Source organism: Rhincodon typus, chromosome 19 (assembly GCF_021869965.1).
Source record: "Rhincodon typus isolate 14 chromosome 19, sRhiTyp1.1, whole genome shotgun sequence".
NCBI lineage: Eukaryota > Metazoa > Chordata > Chondrichthyes > Orectolobiformes > Rhincodontidae > Rhincodon > Rhincodon typus.
Genome location: NC_063350.1, coordinates 9,502,678 through 9,526,372, shown reverse-complemented (window position 1 = coordinate 9,526,372; position 23,695 = coordinate 9,502,678). Strand labels below are relative to the sequence as shown.

The following is a 23,695-nucleotide window of genomic DNA, read 5'->3' as shown; positions in this document are numbered from 1 at the left end:
GAAGGGTCTAGGCCCGAAACGTCGGCCTTCCTGCTCCTATGATGCTGCTTGGCCTGCTGTGTTCATCCAGCTCTACACCTTGTTATCTCAGATTTTCCAGCATCTGCAGTTCCTACTATTTCTGGCGAATTGTATATGCATGTTGTTGTAAAAGAAATCAAGGGAGGAGGTAGCAGAGACATAGGTGGGTATTTAACAATTTCTAGTAGGAAAAATATGTTGTGCAAAAGGACTGGTAAATAACTAATCTATTTCTTATCTTTAAGTGGGACTCTAGAATGTCCAAGAAACTATGCTCAGTCAACTTGTGGTGGGAAGTATAATGAGTGCATGTTAAAGATGAAAATGGCAAATCTGTAGAAGCCCAAAATATAATTAATCTGCATTCGTTTCACGAGTGATTGTCTTATTTGACCAATCTCACTGAATTTTTGAGGAGGTAACAGAGAACATAGACAGGAGCAGAGTAGTATGTACCATCTAGATTTCTAAACAATTATCAATAGATGAATAAGGTCAGAGTGTACAGGGACTAGCAGAATGGATAAGTAACTGGCTTCTAGACTAAAAGCAGAACAAAGTATGGAAGAAGGGGGGTTCCCCAAAGATCAATCTGGGACCACAGTTCACAAGCTTTATTAACAATTTAGAGTCAACAAAATTTCTAAAGTCATGGATGACAGCAAGTTGGGGTAAGCTGAGGAAGGCTGTAACAAATTACAGGAAGGCATTCGTAAACTTGCAAAGTGGGCATACACTTGGCAAATGAATTTCAACATTAGTGAATGAGGCATTGCATGGTAAGAAAATTAAGGATACCACATTACTGGAACAATCAAGATCTCAATGAATTAGAGGTGCAAAGGGATGTTTTGAATGCAAATACACAAATCATTAAAGTAGCAATATAAGTTAATTACACTATTTTAAAAAATAACAAAGCATCGTGGTTTATTTCCAGAGGACTAGAATTGAAAAGTCAAGACGTTAAGCAAAATCTGTGTGGAATCTTTGTGTAAACGACTTTTGGAATGCTGTTAACAATTATGGTTGCCATGTTATAAGACAAATGAAGAGACATAGGAGGGAATGGGGGGGATAAAGAAGATTTACAATGATGGTACCCAAACTGACCCTGCACTTGTCAGATGAATAGGTTTGGATCTCTTGAAAATGAAAGGCTGGGTTGGGAGGTTAATCTGCCAGAGGTATTTAAACTAATGCAAGATTTTAGTGGAGTAGGTACTGAAAGAATGTGCCCCCTTGTGGGAAGAGCAAAACCAAAGGCAGTAAATATAAACTTGTCACTAAACAATCAATTGTGAATTCAGAAGAAATGTCTTTATCATGGGAATTGAAAAATTGTGCAGCTGGATACTGGGGTAATGGTTGAGGTAAAGTTCAGAGGCTAGAGAAACAGATGAGAAAGCAAGAATAGATAGTAATGCTGATAAAGCTGGATGAGTAAAAATGAGAGCGAGGTTGAGGGAAGATGAGTGTTTATTGTCTGTGTGGGCCAAGTAACCTATTTCTGTACTGTTTATTGTATGTAGGTATGGTTAACTGTCATCTTTAATCAGTTAGCCACTTTGACTGAAATTTCTTTGTCTTGAAATTACAATTAGTGTAATTTACACATTTTGAGAATTAAATTTACCAAGTGATGTCGACTAATATTTTGAAGTTACATAATACATTCTACCTTGCATTTTAGTTAAACAATTACATCGTCTCACTTTCCTTGTGTTTTCCACTAGCCCAAACGTCTTCAGTAATCAGGTGCCTTCTACAGCGTCTTGTTGACAGCCCTACACTGATAATTCCGTAAAAGTAATGAGATTGAATAACTTTATCTGCAAGAAACAAATTATCTACAAAATTATGATCCATAAAACATTCCACTGCTATAGATATATCTGCAATGGCACAGTTAACATTAACACTTGACATAAACATCATCACATTCTTGGTTTTCTCAATGATAATTAAAATATTGAACACTGCAAGTACAGACAAACTTACATTTGCAGTTCTTATTTTACATTTCCATATTATTGTCACCACTACAATGTGCCCTGACTGTAGAAATTTATCTCACATCTCAACATATTTCAGTGGAGGACTGTACTTTTCACTGTAATCTGAGCTGCCCTAGGACTTGTCAGTTCAGCTGATATACTCACATGGTATGTGTCAGCAGTGAACACTGTGTATGTGAGTCTGTGTGAGAGTGAGAGAATTTCTAGAAACCAGTTTAGATTTCACATTGCTTTTTCCTTTTCATGACAGGCTCTGTTTCATGGAAAATTTATTGACACTGGATTTTCTCTCCCATTTTACAAACGTATGCTGAGCAAACCCATTGTAACCAAAGACTTGGAATCTATTGATCCAGAATTTTATAACTCCCTCATTTGGATCAGGTATGTATTTTTATTTTATTTTCAGAGTTGATTGCAAGCTTTTCCTAGTAATGCCTATGCAATTAAAGTAAAACAAAGCAATAAAACATAGAATAATAGCATGTTTGAAGGAGGAGGCAGCAACTAGTCCGTTTGATCTTGCCAATAAAATGTCCCTTTTCCTTTGGTCTGGTACTTATCGTTTATGAAACTTAATACCTCATGATGCAAGAAAGCTGTATATTTTCTATTTTAAAACCACTTTGCTTAAATGTTTCCAATCTAATTAACTGAACCAGCACGTAGTTGGCATAATACTTGGAACAATCAGTTTTTTTTTGCTGGGGGGCAGTAGTGCTGACATAGACATAGAATCCCTACCGTGTGGAAGCAGGCCATTCAGCCCATCAGGTCCACCCCAACCCTCTGAAGAGCATCCCATCCAGACCCACTCCCCTACCCTATCCTTGTAACCCTGCATTTCCCATGACAAACTCACTTAGCCTGCACATCCCTGGACACTGTGGGCAACTTATTAGCATGGCCAGTCCACCTGACCTGCACATCTTTGAACTGTGGGAGGGAACTGCAGCACCCAGAGGAAACCCATGCAGACATGAGGAGAAAATGCAAACTTCACACAAACAGTCACGCGAGGCTGCAATCCACTGTGTGCCTTATAGAATAGGATGTTAGTGGTGGGTAGCTAATGATCAAATGCAAACTGAACCCTAGTCCTCCATCTTTTTTCTGTTTAAAAGCCATCTACTGATGGAATTGATCTCCGGTCATCACTCTTTGATGCATTCCAAATGCTGTTGACAATGATTCTGGCCTTTTTGAGATATTGTGTTTCTGTGAACTGGATTTGGAAAATTTGGGTGGGTAGCTGGTAGATAATGTGCCTTTCAGTTGGAGCAGAGTAGGATGTATGAGATTAATTGTGTAGATAGGTACTGGAGAAATTATTGGTCTGTTGGAAATCCAGATGTCACTTTTTCTATCCTTGATCAAACACTTTGTAATTGTGAATTGGAATATGAGTGCATAATGTTTTTGTAAAAATGCAGAACTTTCATGGGATGTTCAATCCCCAAACCAGTTGTTTAAGTTATCTTTGTTGCATGCAGCTTTCTGTTTTGTGTACAGTTTCTTTTGAATGCTTGTACAGCCACACATGCTAACCTAAAGGGACAACTTGTGAGTAACCCACTGGGTGCCCTTCGGGTTGCTGTGTGGTTGTATGCAATTAATGGAAAACGTTGCTCCCCCTTGGATTTCCCTTTTCACTCATAGACATGTACAGCATGGAAACCAGACCCTTTGGTCCAACTTGTCCATGCCGACCAGATATCTTAAATTAACCTAGACCCATTTGTCGCGTTTGGCTCATAACCCTGTAAACCCTTCCTATTCATATACCTATCCAGATGCCTTTTTAAATGTTGTAATTGTACCAGCCTCCTCCACTTCCTCCGGCAGCTCATTCTATATTCGCACCACCCTCTGTATGGAAAAAGTTGCCCCATAAGTCTCTCTTAAATCTTTTCCCTCTCATCTTAAACCTATGCCCTCTAGTCTTGGATCCCCTACCTTGGGGAAAACACCTTGACTATTCACCCTGTCCATGCCCCTCATGATTTTATAAACCTCTGTAAGGTCACCCCTCAGCCTCCAATGCTCGAGGGAAAATAGCCCCAGTCCGTTCAACTTCTCCCTATAGCTGAAGCCCTCCAACCCTGGCAATATCCTTGTAAATCTTTTTTGAACCCTTTCTAGTTTCACAACATCTTTCCTATAGCAGGGAGACCAGAATTGCACACAATGGTTCAGTCACTGTTGGAATAATGTCTGTACAGCTGCAACATGTCCTCCCAACTCCTATACTCAATGCACTGACCTATAAAGACAACCATACCAAACGCCTTCTACACTATCCTGTCTACCTGCGACTCTGCTTTCAAGGAACTATGAACTTGCAGTCCAAAGTCTTTGTTCAGCAACACTCCCCAGGACCTTACCATTAAGTCCTGCCCTGATTTGCCTTTCCAAAATGCAGCACCTTGCGTTTATCTACATTAAGCTCCATCTGCCACACTTCAGCCCATTGGCCTATCTGATCAAGATCCTGTTGTGCTGTGAGATAATCTTCTTCGCTGTCCACTACATCTCCAAAAGGATTGAAGAGCAGTTGGCCGCCGTTGGGACCTTCGACAAGAGCATGGCTGATCTCAACTGCACTTTCCTGTCAACACACTAGAACCCTTGATTCTCTTCTTTATCAAAACCAATCTAACTTAGCCTTGCCAATATTCTGAATGACCCAGCCTTTCTGGGAGACAAAGGTCCACTTCACCTTTGAATCTAAACACAGGGACCTCTTATTCTTAATTTGAGTCTTAATGTCCCCTAGTTTTAGTCTTCTCCACATGAGCAAACATCCTCACATTGTCCACCCTATCAAGTTCCCTCAGGATCAGATCTCAATAAGGTCACCTTTCATTCTTCTAAACTTCAGTGCTTACGGGGCCAACCTGTTCAACCTTTCCTCATAAATCCTTTGTTCTGGGAATGTGAGAAGTTAACTTTCCCTGAACTGTGTCCAACAAAACTATATCCTATTTTCAAAGGAATCTAGAATTGTACAGAGTCCTCCTAGCCTGTAGGGCTGCTGTAAAGCTTTGACTTGGATATTGCATTCTTCTTACGATAAACAACATTCCATCCTGCTTCCTCATCACTTGCTCCACCTGCATACTTAATTTTAAAAGTTGTGTACCAGGACACTCTGATCCCTCTGTACCAAGAAGTTCTGCTATTCTGTTCTTCCTGCCAAAGTGAAAAGTTTACAACCTCCTACATTATACCCTATTTCCCAACTTCTACCTATTCACCTTGTTGTAACCCTTTGTCGACCTCTGTACCTCATCTTGGCAACTTTACTTTCCTACCTCCTTTGGTGTCATCAGCAAACTTTGCTCCCATATGTTCAGTCCTGCCATCCAAACTACGAATATGTATTATAAATAGTTGAGAAACTAGTAGTGGCCCATGCCTGTCAACCCAAAGAAGTTTCTTGTCCTTACTCTGTTTCCTGTAAGCTAATCAAATCTTTAGCCATGTTTTGTTTGTTAATCTCCACACCATGTGCTCTTTGATTTGGCTCCTTATAATATTACATTTGGACATCTGAAGATACCATAGCTACCAGTTTCCCTCTGTCCACTTTGAGAGTCACTGCTACTTGATGTAACATAATTTCCTATTCATAAGGTAGTGTTGGCTATGCTTAATCACACCATTTTCTAAGTATCATTCCATCTTCTGTATTTTTTTCTCCAATACGAGTGAAGAAACATTAGGCATGCCCGCTGCTTAGTTTATACAGATCATGTATGGCTAATTGATTTTGACCATTGCAAGTTGAAAAATGCAGGCTACTCTTAAGGTGTCTGATTATTGAAGCTTTTGTTGGTTTTCAATCTTGGTTTGTTTTTTGATCACAGCTTTACAAGTAAATGTTGGCAGTTCTTAACATTTTGATATGTACAATATTGGTTATGTCATGTCAGTGTGAAAATTTACTTGGACAAAAATTGCTACCTTTAAAAATTACTTTGTGCATTCTAATGCATAATAAGAAAGATAAAATAAGATAAAGATAAAACAGAAAATGGTGTGATTAAGCATAGCCAACACTACCTTATGAATAGGAAATTATGTTACATCAAGAAATGTGCTTCAATTTGTGCAGAATATTGGTTCCTCAGAGGAATAGGTCACAAATAGGCCATACAGTGATGCTGGAATAGGGAAATGTTGAGTACAGTTTTGGTACAGTACAATACTTGACCCATTATGCAATTGACAGGCAAAACAAAAGTTGAGAAAGTGGTGTTTTTCTGACCTTGGGTTAAGTTTGTTCACCAGCAGGACTTTGCATCATGGTTGTTCTAAACAAGGCTGTACCAGATCCTGACACTAACTGCTAAAAGTGCAAGAATGTGCTTTCCAGCCTTTGCTTTCCTCATTTAAGAAATACATTGATTTATATGCTGCCTTTAGAACGGAGAGTATTACCCTGGGGCAGTTCTATAAGCCCAGTTGCCAAATGGTAAAAGCTATTCACTGTTGATGAATGTTCAGAATTTATGATAGGCTAGTATTCAGATTCTGATTCTTCCCTTGTTTTTCTCTTCCTTCTGTCCTTGCATTGTAATTTGGGGAATTGGTGGTGTTGTGGATCCAAAGTTAACATTCTGTCTAAGCTGTGCAGCCACTAGGAAATCTGGCGCTGCCACTTGACGTGCTGATACATTGACTTGCGCATGTAGAAATCACTGGTCACAGACCTCGGAGGTACAAGCAGTGGGAATAAAAAAAGCACTTTTAGATGGAATGTCGTCTCGTGGTCCAACATAAAACATGGGTACAAATCCCAATTTAGCAGCTGGTGGGAACTGTATTCATCCTTTCTTTGTTTAGCTTACTTGTGACTCTAGAACAATTGTAATCTGATTCTTAACTGCTGTCTGAAGTAGCCCAGCAAGCTACTCCATTCAAGAATGCTAAAGGCCATGTCTCGTGAAAGAAGAACAAAATTGAAGGCAATCATCTGTTCCAGAATAAAAGAGATAACAAGGTGTAGAGCTGGATGAGCGGAGCAGGAAAGCTGACGTTTCGGGTCTGGACCCTTCTTCAGAAATTTCTGAAGGGTCTAGACCCGAAAAGTCAGCTTTCCTGCTCCTCTGATGTTGCTTGGCCTGTTGTGTTCATCCAGCTCTACACCTTGTTATCTCAGATTCTCCAGTATCAGCGTTCCTATTATCTCTCATCTGTTCCAGAGTATCCATTTTGCATAATGGTATTTATTTAACTCTGATGTGTAGCATTCTTTGAGAGCTGCAGTTTATTTGTCAGCTGTATTTTTATTTATTTCTCAAACTTTAACTGCATTTTAGCAGAGTGCTATGTTATTTAAGTTGTTTTTCAGAATTTTAATGCAACATGGTGCTGCATTGATTACTGACTTTGCTGCAGGAGTGTTGCAGTGGGGGCATGAATTGATAAAGCTAAATGAAGGAGAGGCTCTTAAGATTCTTGGTAAAAGTCAGATTCATACCACAATATTTTCTTCAACCCTTGTCCTGCAGTGATCTTCCAGCCAAGATCAGAAACTTTTCACATCCTTCACAGTGAATATTCAGAATGTTTGAATTAGCTGGTTCATTTTAAGCAGTTTGCATTTGAAGTTTACCCAATGCAAAATTAGTTTTTAATTTTTTTTCATAATTGTAACTAATGGGAAAAAATTATTTCTAGAGAAAACAACCTAGAAGAGTGTGGTCTGGAAATGTATTTCTCAGTAGACAAGGAAATATTGGGTGAAATACAAACCCACGAACTGAAACCTGATGGCAACAATATATTGGTGACTGAAGAAAACAAAGAAGAATATATTGGGTAAGACGAAGGGAATGTCTTCAAATGTTAGCTACATTTGAGCATTTCATGTCTTAAATTCGTTTTATCATATTCCAAGTGACACCACTGTGTTATGCTAACCAACATCTAAATAATATTTGCTGACACGACAAATTGCGTAAATTGTAAAACTTAAGCATGGGTTCTTGTATTTACTGCAGATTAAATCCTTGCTTAACGTTGTAGATGTGTTGCTGAAACATTGATTTACTTAACATGGTTTCACTTAATATTCCCCATTAAAGCCTATGTAAAAACTGGTCAGATCTTTCTCTCAGAAACAAAACTGAAACAAAGCTAAAACAAACCTCCATGTTTTCTGTCACTGGTTGACCCCTGAACCCTTGCAGTCCACAGTAGTTTAGGGATGAGCTTTTAAATTGCCAGGTTGCAGAGGTAAGCCAGAAGTTGGAGAAGTGGCGACGCAGACAGTCGGGGAGCAGGAAGAATGGGGACTGGGAGAGTCAGCCAGCAACCAATGAGGTCGAGTAACCAGGAGAACCTGTTACAATCAGTACTATTTTGGATCACAGGTTCCCATATCGCACCCAACACACAGCAGCATTAAAATGATACTTAAGGCATGAAACAAAATTCTGCTACATTAACTGATGGACATTAAATTGAAATAACTTAAAACCGGACAACTTAAAGCGAGGGTCTGCAGAATTGTAAACAGGGCTGGAGGCAGATAATATTTCAATAAGTTATTAATACAAGTGGTTTGAACTGTATAGGCTTGTAGCTGATTGGAGACTATCACGAGGAGTTGAAGAACAGACACAGGCATTCTTAGAGGGATTTAATGAAGTGCTTCCTCTACACTATCTTCAGTCATTCGATGCCAAAGAATTGGAGGTATTGTAATTTGTTGAGTACTTTCTATTTCATTCTTCTGTTTAGCCAGCTAGTGGTGACATGGTGACAGTGACCAGTGGTTATCCACCTTTTTTTTTTCTGTCGATCCCTTCCTGGTTTGAGAGGGGCATTTCAATGAAGCATTGAACAAGTGAAGGCCACTGGACTGCAAACGAGCTATGCAAAGCCAGCACCTACCATTTATAAACTATGCTGTCATTTTCTGTATTCAATTTGATATTAACTCTGAAGGCAATCATCTGTTTCAGAATATCCATTTTGCATAATGGTATTTATTTAACTCAGATGTGTAGCATTCTTTGAGAGCTGCTGTTTATTTGTCAGCTGTATTTTTATTTATTTCTCAAACTTTAACTGCATTTTAGAAGAGTGCTATGTTATTTAAGTTGCTTTTCAGAGTTTTAATGCATCAGTTTCTTCTTTAGATCTATCTCCTTTAAAAAATGTATTCCATCTCTCTTTATTTCAACATCTGTGTCAGCTTGATCTGAACTTCATTTCTTGCCATTTAATCTGACGTCAACATTTGGATTTCTTCACATGTTTAGTTTTAGATGCGACCTTGTTTAGAATTGCCAAAAGTCAATGTTAATATTAGGATTTGCCTTTTAAGTTGCCCCTGTATCATTTCTGCCAGTGACCCAAGAACATTTTTGGAAGATGTGACTGGAAGGGGTTTGTATCAGTTTTTGGGGAGGGGACCCTTTTTGCCCCCATGTGGTGTGAAGCAGCTCTGAAGATTGCTATAATGAGATGGCCTTGTTAAATGCCATTACATTATACTGCATATCCCTCTTAGGAACCGAAATATTTTACAGGTCTGCTGTAGCTTTTCGACCTGCCATTACTGTGCCAGTTCTCCGAAAGAGCTACTCTTCCATTTTGCTGCCTTCCTTGCTTTTTGCAGACATTTATCTTTGAACTATTTATTCACTTTGAAAAGTTCCGGTCACATTTGTGAATACCTGGACAATGTCTGCATTGTGAGCAACCACTAAAATGTTGTTTCTCTTCTTTCTGCCAGTATTTTTCTTCTCCTTAGTCTTGGGTTAAGGCATTCTTAATTATGCTCAAATCTTTACAGGTACTTCTTTGTGGAATGCAAGAGATAGACTTGAATGATTGGCAGAGAAATGCAATCTATCGCAACTATACTCGAAACAGCAAACAAGTGGTCTGGTTTTGGCAGGTGGGTAAGGGCTCTGCATTCTTCACAATATACTCAGGTGATCCTATTGTAAGAGTATTTCCCTAGATATTTATTTTAAAAAGAGATGTCTATTTCTAAATTACTATATGCTCTCACTATCACAGTGCATGTCAATCAGCAATAACAGCATTATTATCCCATGAGATGCCTTCATTCTTTTACTTTTGAGCTTCAAGAAAGAAATCCTGACATTCCTTTATCTGTTGTGTCCTGTAAATGATTCTAGCTCCATATCACAGTACATGATTTAAGAACCCCTAGGGGATAATGCATAGAAAATCAATACTGCATTGTCAGTGTTTATGTAATCATATGAATACAAAGGGGTAATGCTTGTACCAGCTGTTGAAGGAGCTGTGCAATTTGACACCAAGCCTCACTTTTCTTTGCTGTTACCATAAGATTTAGGAGCAGAAAGAGCCTGCTCTGCCTTTCAGTGAGATCACGACGAATCTTATACCCTTCAACTCCACTTTCCTGCCTTTTCCTCATAACACCTGGTTCCCTTGGCGATTAAATATCTGTCTATTTCAGCCTTTTAAGCATCCAGACTTGACAGTCCTCTGCAGTTAAGAATTCAACAAATTCACAGCCCTCTGAGAGAAGAAATTCCTCCTCATCTTGGTCTTAAATGTGCAATCCAATATTCCGAGATGATGCCCTCAGGTCCTAGACTTTCCCACAGGGAGAAACAATCTTTCCACACCTACCCTAAGACCCTTTTATATTTCAATAAAATTGCTTCTCGTTCTTCTAAATACCAATGAGTACAGACCCAAGCCACTCTCTCCATACCTGGTATCAGTCTCGTGAACCTTTCTGCACTGCCTCATTCCAGTATGTTTCTCCTTAGTTAACAGGTTTAAAACTATTCACCGTATTCTAGCTGTGATCTGACTAGTGCTTATATGGTTTCAGCAAAATCTCCAACATTTATACTCCATTCACTTTGATATGAAGGCCAACATTCCATTCGCCTTTTTTTTTAGCCATTGAATTTGGAAGCTAGTTTTTTGTGATTTTTGTACGAAGGCCCCCAAATCCTGCTGTTCTGAAGCTTTCTTCAGTCTTTCTCCATTTAAGTAATATCTATCTCCCCTATTCTTCCTGCCAAAGTGCATAACCTCACATTTCCTCCCATTTAATCTGCCAGATTTTTGCCTGTTTCCTTACCTTGTCTATATCCCCTGCAGATTCTGTGTCATCCTCACCATTTGCCTTACCATCTATTTTTATGTCATCCGTAAACTTGGCTGTAGTGCATTCACTTTCCTCATCCAAGTCATCAACATATATTGTAAATTATTGTGGCTGCTGCACTGGTCTCTGTGGCACTCTGCTAGTTACAGGTTACCACCCTAAAAATGCCTCCTTATCTCAACTCTGTCTGCTATTAGATAGTCAATCCTCTATCCATACTAAGATACAACCTCCAACGCCATGGGCTCCTTTCATAACCAGCCTGATGTATGGTACCTTAACAAACTCCTCCTGAAAAATCTACACATATTATATCCACTGCTTCTCCTTTATCCTGCTTGTTACCTCAAAGAATTCTGTTCTATTTGTCAGACATGATATTCCCGTTCGTAAGCCATGCTAACTCTGCTTGATCATATCGTGGATTTCGAAGTGCTCTGCTGTTACTTCCTTTATAATAGCCTTTATGAAATTTTAGTTTTCCCAATAAGTGAAGTTAAACTGACTGGCCTACCTTTATCTGTTTTCTCGTCTCCTTCCCGTTTTAAATAAAGGTGTTATATCAGCAGTTTTCAAATCCTCTGGGACGCTTCCAAAATTTAAGGATCCCTAGAAGATAATACCAGTGCACCCACTATCTTGGTAGCTACTTTTTAAAATATTGTAGAATGCATTCAGTCAGGTCCAGGCGACTTGTCAGTCTTTAATTTCCCCATTAGTTTCCCTAACAAGTTTTCTTGTAATAGTTATTATACTTACCTCCTCCCTCTTACCTTTTGCCTCTCGATTTTTTTTTTTTTTGAAATGATAATGATTTCTATTGTGAAGACCTGATGCGAAGAGTTTATTCAATTCTCCTACCATTTCCTGATTCCGCATTATGATTTCCCCAACTTCATTCTCTAAGGGGCCTAGGTTCAATTGGGTTTCTGTCTTCCTTTTTATAATTCAAGAAGCTCTCGCTGTCTGTCTTGATATTACTTGCAAATTTACTCCCAAAGTTTTCCAGCTTCCCTTTTTTTGGCTGTCTTCTATTAGTTTTTAAAACTCTCCCAATTATCTAGCTTGCTACTAATCTTTGCCAAATCGTCTAATGCTGAAAATTAGCCCTTTTTGCATGCATGTCCAGTTATCTCTTGGAAGCTTATATGGGATCTGATTTCACCACCCTTTCAGCTAGTGCACTCCAAATCATTGTAGTACTGTAAATGATATAATTGGCCCTAAGTTTCTATTTGGTTCTTTTGCCAATTATTTTAAATCCTGAGCCACGTAGCAGAAGTGGCAGATTCCTTATTTCCTCTATCTAAACCCACAATTTCAAGTTCCTTTTATTAGATCTCCTCTTAACCTTCTGTGTTGTGAAGACAGCAAGTCCAATTTCTGTGATCTGTTCACATGACTGAAGCTTCTTTTCCAGGATGTCATACTCCTGAATACTCTCTTCAAAGCCTTGACATCTTCCTGAAGTATGGTTCCAGAATTGTACAGTTGAGTACAATATTCCAGTTGAGGCCAAATTATTAATTTGTAGAGATTGAACACAATAAAAAGGAAATCATGAACAATGTCTCATATGTGTTCTTCGTTAATCTAATGAGCCTGCATCTGTTAAAAGATGAAGCAGGAGTGATCTATCTTCCACAAAGGGTTTTTTGCTATGCTCCATATAGCATAAGTGGAGGTCACCTTTCTCTGCCACAGACCAGTCGCTCTTGGGTGGAAACAGATCCTATAAAATATTTTTAATCAACCTGTTCAAACATATTATGACATTCTGTCTGATAGATGGGACATATCCGAGATCTTCTGGAACAGTGGCGGGGTCACTAGACTGTGCATATTATATGTGCCTTAATCTTCTGCCAGTTAATTTCCCAGCTTCTGTTAATCATTACTCAAACATCCACATACGCACACTCAACTAACACAACCTTTACAACATCAGCTTCTTTAACTGCCTTATCATTTTGTCCTGCTCCTCCAAGGTGTTGTGAATGTATAGCCCCAGGTTCCACTACTAATGTCCTTTAGGGAAGGAGACTGTCTCCTTTACCCCAGGTCAGACGTAATGGACTCCAAATCCACAGCTTTGTGATTGACTTGTAAACTGTCCTTTGGGCAATTAGGGATGGCAACAAATGCTGGCCTAGCCAGCGACGTCCTCTTCCCGGAAATAAATTTTTTTAAAAAACTACCCTTACACCTCCCTGTATATAGTACCAGCTACATTGGTTACAGCATCAAAAATTGCAATGTGATTGGTCAGTAGCAATTTACCTTTAACAAACTACATCTGCTCAAATTCCAAAAAGCAAAATCTTTAGTTTGAAGGGAATTATATTCCTCATTGCAGTGTTAATGTTGGTGGAATTTACTTGTCTTCTATTTCTTGTAGCAAGAGAAAGTAAACCAGCAGAGAAGCGTGTGTGCTGCACAAATTAATTTTTGTGAATAACGGTCTTAACTTAGTGGCACTGTTTGCTTAGGTTGTGAAAGAAATGGACAACGAGAAGCGAATGCGTCTGTTGCAGTTTGTCACAGGAACATGCCGCTTACCAGTTGGTGGATTTGCTGACCTCATGGGTAAGTCGTGTTCAAAAGCAAGTGGTTGGAGATGGTAATGAGAAATTTAAGTTGTTCATTCAAATTACTTGTTTTGTCTGCAACCATTCGTTGTCCATTTTAGGGTATGTTGTTATTTAACTGCTTTTATCTAATGGGAAGACGAGTTCCTCCCAATGGTTTAGTGAGTAAATACACCACGATGATGTTTAGCAGAGTTCACTTGGAACAACAGCTGCATCCCACAGGTAATTTCAGTACTCGTTATGGAAAACCTGCCAGGTTTTTTTGGCTTCTGTTTGTTGTTCAGTGATGCTGAAAACTGCATCTAAAGTTGTTAAATGAGACTGATATCAGCTAGGTTGTGGTGCCCCGTTTATAGAATTTTTAAAAAGCCATGCAACTATCGAAGACTTGTTTAGTAGCACTATTTTCGAGAAGGAACAGCCATCCCTCCAGACTAACCTATATTTGACCCCACGCCTATTAATTTTAGGCTTCTGTCATGTTAATATCTTTCTCCCTGAAATATCTCTCAGCATCAAGTTCAAATGCACGATTTGTTTGACTGAAGAAAGAAAATCTAGATTTAGTATGCAACACATTTATATAAAGATGAAACTCAAGTTGGACTTCAGTATAATTTTTCTGTTTATCATATCCTAAGCAATGCGCCTTCAGTGAAACTGAATTAGAAATCAGTTGAGTTGGAGCATGTTGCAAGCCTCTGATCTGTGAGTCTTTATCCTAATTTTATTTCTTAGCTGTGCCATGAATGCTAGTGAGCCACACCGTCCCATGACATTCAATGGTGTTACCATCACTGAATTCCCCCACTATCGACATCCTAGGTGTTATCGTTGACCAGAAATCGACTGGACTCACTACATAAACACTGGCTACAAGAGCAGACCAGAAGCTAGGAATACTGCAGGGAGTAACTCACCTCCTGACTCCTCAAAGCCTGTCCATCATCTACAAGGCACAAGTCAGGAGGGTGATGGAATACTCCCCACTTGCCTGGATGGGTGCAGCTCCATCAACACTCAGGAAGCTTGACACCATCCAGGACAAAGCAGCCCGCTTGATTGGCACTACATCCACAAACATCCACTCCCTTTACCACTGACACTCTGTAGCAGCAGTGTGTACCATCTACAAGGTGCACTGCAGAAATTCACCAAAAATCCTCAGACAGCACCTTCCAAACCCACAACCACTTCCATCTAGAAGTACAAGGCATCAGACATATGGGAACATCACCACCTCCAAGTTCCCCTCCAAGCCACTCACCATCCTGACTTGGAAATATATCGCTGTTCCTTCACTGTCACTGGGACAAAATCCTGGAATTCCCTCCCCGATGGCATTGTGGGTCAACCCACAGCAGATGGACTGAAGCGGTTCAAGAAGGCAGCTCACCACCACCTTCTCGAGGGCAACTAGGGATGGGCAAGAAATGCTGGCCAGCCAGTGATGCCCACATTCCGCAAATGAATAGAGGAAAAAAAAACTTGAAGACAGTTCATTTGGTGAAGGCACTCCCGAAGTGCTGTTTGCTCTGAGATTCCAGGATTTTGAGTCAGCAATAATGAAAGAAAGTGATATGCCTCCAACTCAACATTGCTTGGCTTGGAGGTGTTGAATCATTTCTTCAGTTTTCTTTGAATGTAGCTGTTTATTTCAGTGCACTCACACTGATTATCTGACAGGAATCAGCTTCAGTAATTGCAAGTTAGCTTTCAGATTATTGTGGAGCCTGACCTGCACTAACATAAATTGGAATATTAAAGATGGTCCTTCCAGGTGGTAGTGGTTGTGGGTTTGGAAAGTGTTGGTCTAGGCCCGAAACGTCAGCCTTCCTGCTCCTATGATGCTGCTTGGCCTGCTGTGTTCATCCAGCTCTACACCTTGTTATCTCAGATTTTCCAGCATCTGCAGTTCCTGCTATTGTTGAAAGAGCACTGTTGTGCTGCTGCAGTGCACGTTGATGATGGCACATTCACTAACCATTTTCCATCAGTAGATCATGAATATTTACGATGATGTTTGGGGCACTGATCAAATGCTCTACTTTATCCTGCATGGTTCTAGGGCATTATCAGAGCTATGTTCATTCAGGCATGGCACTCACAATACCTTTAGACAACTAATCTTGAGTCATAGAGTCCTATAGCACGGAGACAGGCCCTTTGGCCGAACTGGTCCATGCCGACCAAAATGTCCATCTGTGCTAATCCCATTTCCCTGCACATGGCCCATTGTCCAAATGCCTTTTAAATGTTATTAATGTACTTCCTCAACCAGTTCCACTGGCAGCTCATTCCATATGCATATTACCCTCTGTGTTTTTAAAAAAACAAAGTTGCCCCTCAGGTTCCCATGTATTCTTTCCCTCTTACCTTAAACTGATGCCCTCTAGTCCTCAATTTCCCAACCCTGGGAAAAAGACTGAGTGCATTCACCCTATTCTTGTCTCTCATGATCTCACACACTTCTAGAAGCTTCCCCCTCAGTCTCCTATGCTCTAAAGAAAAAAGTCCTAGCTTGTCCAACCTCGCTCTATAATTCAGTCCCTTAAGTCCTGACAACATCCTTGTAATTTTCTTCTGCACTCTTTCTAGTTTAATAACATCCTTCAAATAGCAAAGTGACCAAAACTGGACGCAACACTCAAGTGCTGCCTCACGGACGTCCTATACAACTGCGTTGCAACTTCCCAACTTCTATACTCAATGCCCTGACTGATAAAGGCCAGTTGGCCAAAAGCCGCCTTCACTGTCCTGTCTACCTGTGACTCTACTTTCAGAGAACCGTGCACCTGAACTCTGAGGTCCCTATCTTCCACACCACTCCTTAAGGCCCTACCATTCACCATGAAACTCCTACCTCAATGTGATTTTCCAAATGCAGCACCTCACTCATCTATGTTGAACTCCAGTTGCCATTTCTCGGCCCACTTTCCCAGCTGATCAAGATCCTGCTGCAATTTATGATAACCTTCCTCGCTGTCCACGATACCGTCTACTTTCGTGTCATCCACAAACTTACTAATCATACCTTGTACATTCTCCTCCAAATCGTTGATATGGATAACAAACAGCAATCGGTCCAGCACCAACTCCTGAAGCACACCACTCCAGGCCTCCAGTCCGACAAGTAACCTTCCGCTATTATGCTCTGCTTCTTATCTGCAAACCAATTGTGTATTAAATTTGCCAGGTCTCCCTGGATTCCATGCAACCTAACCTTCCAGAGCAGCCTATCATGTGGAACCTTTAATGAAATCCATGTAGACTACATCTACTGACCTGCCCTCATCAAGCTTCCTGCTCACTTCATCAAAGAACTCTAACAAATTTGTGAGGCATGGTCTCCCACGCACAAAGTCATGCTGACTATTCCTAATCAAACCCTGTCTTTCCAAATGTATGTATATCTCATCCTTCAGACTCTTCTCAAGTGGCTTACCGGTTAATAATTCCCAGGTTTTTCTTTGTGGCCCTTCTTAAATAAGGTCCCTGCAACATGTTCAAAAAAAAAGTTGAGTAAAGGAAATTTTCAGATCAGATTATGCCTATAAGCAGCCACTAAATCGATACTGAATATGTTGCCTCTTTAAAAATATCAATTCAGTTAACTTAGACAAGGCACCTTTTCCTTAGCATTCTCATCCTTCATAGGAGTGGAAATCAGATACTCTAATGACACCACTCTCCTTTAATGTGTGCAGCTTGAACAAAACATGATCAATACCACCTTGGACAAAGCAGCCAGTTCAGGATCACGTTCATCACATTTAGCATTCACTCTCACCACCGCTGGTACACCGTACCCTCCAACTGTGCTAGCTGCAAATGGACTGTAGCAACTCACCCACACTTCATTGAAGGCCACTCCCAAATGCCCCTACTTCAAAGAAGATAAAGGGCTGCGCATTCATGGGCTTACCACCAAATCCTTTTCAAGCTATACACCAACCTGACCTGGAAATATCTTGTTCCTTCATTGTTGCTTTGTCAATTCCCTGGATCTCCGTACCCAACAATACTTCGGGACTGCTTTTGCCATATTGCCAATGACACCCAAGTTCCATATGTACATTTTTTAAAAGTATTTGTGTGCAGAAATATTGACTTGTATGTGTAATTTGCAGGATTCATTCAAACTGTAACCGAAGTAAGTGACTCACTGCATGAACAGATTTTGTTTTTAAAATGAGCTTTTCCTTCAGGTGCGATCATCGATGTTGAATTTTTTTTACTCAAAAACCTAGAATTAAATTTGTCAATTGTGTAAAGCAGTCAAGTGCCCTAGCAGTGGTGTAAAATGTGCATTCACAGTGTGTTAGTTCTTAAATAGCACAAATTATTCTTAAGTTGTGCCAAAGCAGACACAAACATTAAAACCTTTTGGCTTCGTGCCCTTCCTCATTTGCATGTCTGTGCTTATTACAGAGTAACTGCCTCTGGATTAATTGCCACAAGCTTGTCTATCAATTTCTTTCACTGGGGAAATTAGAGCTTTGCTTACATTAGCAGTTTCAGTCAAATGCAGCATATGGATTTTCAGCTGTTGATAGAGTGGGCCACCCACAGCTTTCTTTCTGTCCTTTCCCTACCCACTTTATCACCATCCCTGGCTGTCCTTCTCAGGGCATTGGGTTCACTTGGCATTGGACACTTCCTCAGGTCTAGATACCTTCCAATTAGTCATATAGGTGACAAAAGTAGAAATTTCTGGAAAAGCTCAGCAGGCAGAGCAGCATCTGTGGCGAGAAATCAAGAGTTAACGTTTCAGGTCGAGTAAGCCTTCCTCAGAACTTACTCAGTTCTGAGGAAGGGGTCACTCAACCAGAAACATTAACTCTGATTTCTCTCCACAGAGCTACCAGACCTACTGAGCTTTTCCAGAAATTTCTATTTTTGTCCCTGATTTACAGCATCTGCAGTTCTTTCAGTTTTTATGGTCATGTAGGTAGTTGTTTCTCTTCAGAGCCTCTGCTGGTTCATCATGGTTTAATCACATATATTACTTGATACTCGTTTTTAAGTAGGCAGTGGTCAATAGTGCTCTGAAACACATGCTGACATTCTGTCTATCATGAAAACAGTCATAATATTCAATTTCTGCTCCAGCCTAAGTTGGTTATCTTTACACAGATGTAGATCAAACCTAGGATTTGGTTTTAGTCCTGTCTTAGCCAGCTGTGTCACTTATGTTGATTTTACATTCCACTCTCAAATGCGGATGGTCTATTCTATGACAATTAGGAAGTGCAAATTGTTTTTGTACTTTTTAAAATTAACTACTTAGTGATTGAACAGAATGTTTATTTATAACTGCTTTAATCATTCTTTGTTATCCCAGACTTGACTTAATGAAAATGCACTTGTGCTGCCTTCACTTATTGAAATGCATTCTTTTCGTTGCTGCTTTCTCTGGTTCCATCTTGTGTAAGCTTGAGGTTATTCAATTCTCTGCTACCCATGTCTATAATGATATCATCCAGCTCACCCAGTCCCCTCTGATTATTGCCCTGCATTGGCTTCCAGTTAAATAATTTCTCAAGTTTAAAAGACCATAACCATACAAAATAGTAACAAGAGTAGGCTCCTACTGATCAAGAATCTATTTCAATCTTAAATATACATAAAGACTCAGCCCCCACTGCTCTCTGTGGAAGGAGGTCCAAAGGCAGTCAGCCCTCTAAGAGAAGACATTCTCCTCATCTCACTCTTAAAATTTATTGTCAAGTCCCTTAAGATCCTACATGTTTCAGTGAATTCACTGGATATTCCGGCAAACTCTTACGTGTTTTCATATCCATTCTTGGCATCTCTCCTCCCCCTCTGATTTCATTTCCTCCAACCTTACAACCCTACAAGATCTCTGCAGATTCTGAACTTTTGACCATTTCCAATTTTAATTGCTCCACCATTGGCAGACTTCAGTTGCAAAGACTATAAGCTCTGAATTTTTCTTCCTAAATCTGTCTACCTGCCTTCCTTTAAGGAACTACTGAAAATCTACCTCTGACTAAGCCTTTAGTCATGAAGTCAGATGTTCGGCTGCTGATTGCACAATGTTCAACACCATTTGTGATTCCTCAGATATTGAAGCAGTCTGTGTCCAAATGCAATGCAAGCTTGTCAACATCCAGGTTTGGGCTGATAAGTAGCATATTGCCTGGCACCTGTGGGCACTTGAGCATCTGCAACAAGAGAGGATTCAACCATTATTACTTGACATTCATTGGCATGACCTACACTGAACCCCCACTGTCACCATCTTAGGGGTTACTGTTCCCAAAAAATTGAACTGATCTAGATACCCTCCAATTGGTCATATAGGTGACAAAAGTAGAAATTGCTGGAAAAACACGGCAGCCAGCGCAGCATCTGTGGAGAGAAATCAGAGTTAACGTTTCGGGTCGAGTGAACCTTCCTCAGAACTTCCTCAGTGCAGGGGTGGGTCAGAGGCTAAGATTTCTATGGCAGGTGCCTGTCCAACATCAACAAAGCATAAGTCAGAAGTTAGCTGGAATATCCTCCACTTGATTTGGATTGGTGCAGCTCCAACAACACTCAAGAAGCATGACTCCATTCAGGATAAAGCATCCTGCTTGATTCACACCCCATCCACCGACTTCATATATTTTCCTTGCCACTGATGCACAGTGGCAGTAGTGTGCATTGTCTACAAGAAAGACTGCAAGTAACTCGGCAATCTTCCTTCAACAGCATCTTGCAATTCCCGCAACCTTTAACAGCTAGAAGGATCAGGGCAGTAGATACATGTGATCACCACCTGCAAGTTTACCTCAAAACCACACACTTACCTGATTTGGAACTAGATGATAATTTCTTCGCTGTCACTGGATCAAAGTCCCGGAACTCTTTCTTGTGGCTGCATGAGTATCCCTATGCTCCAAGGACTGCTGCAGTTCCAGAAGGCAGCTCACCATCACTTCTTGAGGGCAAATTTGGATGGGCAAGCGCTGGCTAGCCAATGACACGCACATCCCATGAATGAAGAAAAGGCCTAAAATCATCTTGTATGATTTAGTGTAAATTTCCAAATGATAATGCTTGTAAAGCATATTGAAGATGGTGTATAAATGCAACTTGTTCTTGTTAGTCACTGAAAGGAAATGTTAACTGGTAATTCATTTGTGTTTTGGTTCAAGGGAGCAATGGTCCTCAGAAGTTCTGTATTGAGAAAGTTGGGAAGGAAAACTGGTTGCCAAGAAGCCATACCTGGTGAGTTGAGTATTTCAAGAAATAGCTTTTCGTTCTTTCCAAACTACAAATAGTATTTCTGTTCTTTACATTACTTACCCCCAACTTCAAATATTTGTCCTCAGTATTAGCAAATGAAGCACCTTTTCTATATCTATTCCCAAAGTAAAGTAAAACATACTCAAATATGGATTAATTTTTTTTTCACCATGACCCACTTCAAGCCATCTTTTGAGTAGAGGGCAGTGAAGATTTCACCTCCTACACAAATAGCTTTGCAATCACTGAGTGGAATTACTAAATCATTCCTGCCCATTCTTTCAGAAAGACCCTACTTGATTACTGTCAAATTGTTTCTTACATGATTCCAGGGTGTTTTTTTCCTTCCCAGCTCTATATGAAACTCCACTTCATGTGCTCACCTCTCTGTACGAGAGAAATGTGCTGCCGTCTGTCCTAAATTTGCCACCTGCTAGTTGATACTTGCATTCTCTTGTCCCACTATCACAGTATATTGTGAATTACTAGTCTGATTTTGCTCTTTTTCTTCTACCTTATGTGGTCACTCCGCAGTCGTCTTTTTCAACATGGAAAAACCCATGGAACAGATTTTCTTCAACACTTGGATGGGCATTTTTAAAACCTTCTCCCAGATTCCGATACAAAGCTCCCACAATACTATGTCTATTTTAGACTAATGAGTATTGTCTCTTTTATTTAGTAAAATTGAGGGGGGAGATTTTGTTTTGTAAAACATAGGCATCTCTTTTATATCCATATTAGCCATTTTCTGGGCTACTCCAGATATCAGGCCAATCATAATGATGAAACTCTCTTCCCCCTGCTCTTCAGTGGTAACTGGGGTTAAGCCACAGGTTTTTCATTGTTTTGAGCTTAAAAACCCATCACAATACATGTCGAATCTCACTAATTCTACGTGGATTAGCTCGGTTTAGCGAGTGTGTTCATGATGTTGGTTGAAGAAATTTTTATAATGCTTACTTAGCTCCATTTTGCCTCCATCAGCTTCTTTTAGTTGCTTTCCCCCACCCCCGCCAAGCCCCCCAGTGAAGGAACAACAGGAATGTCAAATATCCTTCCAATGCTTTTGTACTATAGGAGGGTGGTTGATGGTAGAACATAGAACATAGAACATAACAGCGCAGTACAGGCCCTTCGGCCCTCGATGTTGCGCCGACCTGTGAAAACCAATCTGAAGCCCATCTAACCTAAACTATTCCATTATCATCCATATGTTTATCCAATGACCATTTAAATGCCCTTAAAGTGGGCGAGTCCACTATTTTTGCAGGCAGGGCATTCCACGCCCTTACTACTCTGAGTAAAGAACCTACCTCTGACATCTGTCCTATATCTATCACCCCTCAATTTAAAGCTATGTCCCCTCGTGCTAGCCATCACCATCCGAGGAAAAAGGCTCCCACTGTCCACCCTATCTAATCCTCTGATCATCTTGTATGTCTCTATCAAGTCACCTCTTAACCTTCTTCTCTCTAACGAAAACAGCCTCAAAACCCTCAGCCTTTCCTCATAAGACTTTCCCTCCATGCCAGGCAACATCCTGGTAAATCTCCTCTGCACCCTTTCCAATGCTTCCACATCCTTCCTATAATGCGGTGACCAGAACTGTACGCAATACTCCCAAGTGCAGCCGCACCAGAGTTTTGTACAGCTGCAACATGACCTCATGGCTCCGAAACTCAATCCCTCTACCAATAAAACCTAACATACTGTACGCCTTCTTAACAACGCTATCAACCTGGGTGGCAACTTTCAGTGATCTATGCACATGGACACCGAGATCTTTCTGCTCATCCACACTACCAAGAATCTTACCATTAGCCCAGTACTCTGTATTCCTGTTACTCCTTCCAAAGTGAATCACCTCACACTTTTCCGCATTAAACTCCATTTGCCACCTCTCAGCCCAGCTCTGCAGCTTATCTATGTCCCTCTGTAACCTACAACATCCTTCTGCACTATCCACAACTCCACCGACTTTGGTGTCATCCGCACAGTCCTTTCTGTAATTTGCTGCAATCCGCACTGTAGGTGGGAGGAAGGACAGGTTAGGGAGGCGGGGACGAGCTGGGCTGGTTTTGGGATGCGGTAGGGGGAAGGGAGATTTTGAAGCTTGTCAATTCCTCCCACTTCCTACAAACAAAGGGGGTGGCCATGGGTACCCGCAAGGGCCCAAGCTATGCCTGCCTCTTCGTAAGTTACGTGGAACAATCCCTCTTCCATACCTACACTGGCCCTAAACCCCACCTCTTCCTCCGTTACGTTGACTGTATTGGCGCTGCCTCGTGCTCCCACGAGGAGCTCAAACAGTTCATCCACTTCACCAGCACCTTCCACCCCAACCTTAAGCTCACCTGAACCATCTGCAATACCTCCCTGTCCTTCCTGGACCTCTGTCTCCATCTCTGGCAACCACCTAGAAACCGATATCCATTTCAAGCCCACCGACTCCCACAGCTACCTAGAATACACCTCCTCCCACCCACCTTCCTGCAAAAATGCCATCCCCTATTCCCAATTCCTTCGCCTCCGCCACATCTGCTCCCAGGATGAGGCATTCCACTCCCGTACATCTCAGATGTCCTCATTTTTCAAGGACCGCAACTTCCACCTCCCCACCCCCCACCCCCCACCCCCAGTGGTCGAGAACGCCCTCGACCGTGTCTCCCACA

At 40.8% G+C, this 23,695-nt stretch overlaps 1 protein-coding gene across 1 annotated transcript in view; it reads right to left on the bottom strand.

Moving 5' to 3' along the window:
• The window catches only part of LOC109914922 (E3 ubiquitin-protein ligase Itchy homolog), an 80,602-nt gene that overhangs the window by 10,630 nt on the left and 46,277 nt on the right, over positions 1-23,695 (bottom strand). The gene's annotated exons all lie outside the window — the stretch shown is intronic.